The following is a 3,164-nucleotide window of genomic DNA, read 5'->3' as shown; positions in this document are numbered from 1 at the left end:
ACCCCTTTTTGGAACTTTGTCTCAAGAGGTTTGTCCCTTACACAATCGTCTGATCCTTTTTAATTGTTAGCGACTAACCCGCGCGAAACAGAAAGAAAAATGAAATAGAATTTAATAGGGATCAAACTGGGACTAGATTAAAATCTGAATTTTAATTGGTAAGAAACAGGAACTAAATAAGTTAGTTCATGCTGACTCATAGAGCACCAAGGTATTATCAAAAGTGCACTTACAGATAAGTGGGGCAACTAAATGACGGATACTTTCACAATCTATTCTATCAGCAGAAGCAATATTATGATTGACCTAGAGTGAAAAGCAAATTTAATCATATCTGGTGTAGAATATATTTAATAGAAAAACAAGACTGCTACTAAGACCATTCTCCATCACCATTAGAGAGCTCTGATCATAATCCTGTACCTATTTTTCTGCAAGTGACAGAGACGTCTTATAAATCGACCGAAGCTGTTTCATTTTTCATATAATTTTGTTAAGGTTTTCTGATGATGTTATATTTTCATGTGCTGAAGGGTTTTGGAATGATTCTCGACGTGTCAAAGAACAAGACGAAAATTGCACTTGCTGGATTTAAGAAGACGTTCCAATAGTGACAGAGGATAGCAATTTAAGGTCTTGAAGAATGCATTAAACATCAATATGGAGATAAATCACAAGGATTCTTAGCATACATAATTGATTATATTGAGAGGGTAGAAATGGCTAAGAAGAAAATTACAGCTGAAAATCATAATACAGGACAGAAGTAAACCTTTCTAGATCAAAGCCTCCAATTCCGAAAACATAGTTTAAGTCGACATCTCCATACTTCGTTCGCTTCAATTGAGCCATACAATTTATGTTCTGCACTCCACCAAATAAAAATTAGAAAAGATAACTGTTTCGCGCGGGTTAACTCGCTAACAATTAAAATTTTATTGGTGATGAACTTTACAATTGGAAACGAAAAACAACGTGCTCTTAAGGGGCGCAAGCACACGAGTTACAGAAAGGAAAGTATTTAAGTCTAAAAGCTAAAGAAATGAAAATTACATATTCTCTTGTTCGAGAGTTTTGGATTCAGTCTTTTGCTTCTACGCCTTTTCTCCCTTTTATACCTCATAGACGATCTCTTTGTGATTAACTACTCTGAAAACTGCTTGATCGTCCTATAACTACCCACTTTCTTTGTAGTGGCCATTTTGTCATGAAACCGCCTTTTAACTGCTGCCATTATCTTTCATCGTCCAACTGCTTTCGATTGACTTCCTTGAGTTGTGGAACGTGATAAGGCTACTTTAACAACTGCCTTCATAACTGCATTCCTTGATAATCACGATGCGTTATGTTTATTAACACCTTGGGCGATTTGAAGGTTTGGGCGAGAGTAGAACAACAGCTCTGGGCGACCGTATGACACTCGTTCGTTCAGATTCTGAGCGACTTGCAAACTTGGGCGATGGCATTACCGCATTCTTGGGCCTCTTGTTTGGGCCTTCACCTTGACTCGTTTGATTGGACTTCATTCTTTGGGCCGTCTGTTTTGGGGATTCTCCCATTGGGCTTTACTCCTTGGACTGTTCGACTTGGGCTGAATTTTTATGTGTCAACAATAACTTTGGAAAGAAACATGGGATGGGAAAAAACAGGAGAGATGGCAAATTAAGGAGCATTATGCAGGGAAATCTACCCTTATTCTCTCAAACAGTTAAGCAACAAATTAAGGAGCATTATGCGGGGAAATCTACCCTTATTCTCTCAAACAGTGAAGCAATCTCTGGCTCACCAGCAAGATCAGTCTGCAATCACAACGGAAATCATCTAGTTAAACTTTAGAACACCAAAAATCTCACTGGAGGCAAGATGCAGAACAACCTTCCAAGGTTTTCTTTACGAACATGTCACAAAATTGCTAGAAGATATAACAGTAGGCAGTAGGCGTAAAAATAGAAATTAAATTGCAAGAAAATTGAGTCAATTTTCCATTATGGCCTTCAGGTGCTGCATTATAAGATTCTTGCAGTAGGATAAGAATCCAGATTATAATACAGAATTACATAAACTAGACATTGCCATGGTTTCCAGAGTTTTCATTATAATTTGATGGGGAAACACTTTATAAACATATTACATGCAATAAAAATAAAAATGTACCTTGTTAACTATAATACGGTCAGCATAAGCAATTTGCTCTACTGCTTCATTTACTACTCCTTTCGGCTTAATCTCATCAAGGTGAAAACCAGCATGTTTAGCATCCACCAGTGTAACAATGCCATCAAGTTTAACATCACTAAAAACCTGATCTTCAGCATAAAATGTCTGAATAATCGGGGCTGGATTTGCTAGTCTTGTAAAGGTGGAGAAGAATATGATGTTCTTGTAGCAAGAGGATGTCAAAATATCTAATAAATACGGCACCTAAATTTTTTTTTCCTAGCGGGAGGGTAGGAATTAATAACATGCTCAATCTTAAACTGCTAAGTGCTAAATCTAGTGCATTCAAAAGTGATTGATTTCAATGAAAAATATATACTTATCAACCATTTTATATCTGTTGTTTCAATTACGATATGATCGAATTTCCCTTTCTTTCTACTAACAAGGTCTGCAATCATCCTGACCAGATCACCCCTTTACAAAATAGACACCCATTATTGAGCATGACAATGTCCTCAGATCCAGTAGCTTCGCTGCAACTAGAGAACCATCAATGTCCATTTCACCATACTGGGAAAACAACGGGGCAGCATGATATTGTATATTACTATAACCCATTTGAATTTCAAAAATAACACATGCTCCAAATAAAAAAAAAATTTCAGGCAAAGCTTATCCTTCTCAAAACATAAAAGAAGCAAAGAAAGAGAATTTGTTGTAAACTTCATGTTAAGCGATCTAAACATGCTTTAATCAACATAACAACATTTACATCAATGCGGAATAATATTGGATCGAAAACATACCTCCCGCCATTGCCGTTCTTCACACACTTTCTCTGGTTTGTAGATGGTGTTTATCTTCGGGTTATGGCTCTTCTAAGCCCTCTTCCTCACTGCTTCGATGGTGTATGCAAAACTGAACGTGAAAAATAGGCTTAGAGACCTTTCGAATGAATCTTAACGTCTTTATAATTGCTCCCTCCATCAAAGAGCGGTTATGCA

At 36.9% G+C, this 3,164-nt stretch overlaps 1 pseudogene; it reads right to left on the bottom strand.

Annotated features, from left to right (window-relative positions):
- LOC111365678 overlaps window positions 1–3,164 on the bottom strand; it is a 35,637-nt pseudogene that overhangs the window by 14,377 nt on the left and 18,096 nt on the right.

This window comes from Olea europaea, chromosome 17 (assembly GCF_002742605.1).
Source record: "Olea europaea var. sylvestris chromosome 17, O_europaea_v1, whole genome shotgun sequence".
NCBI lineage: Eukaryota > Viridiplantae > Streptophyta > Magnoliopsida > Lamiales > Oleaceae > Olea > Olea europaea.
Note: the sequence above shows the minus strand (reverse complement) of the source record. Positions and strands in the feature narration are given on the sequence as shown.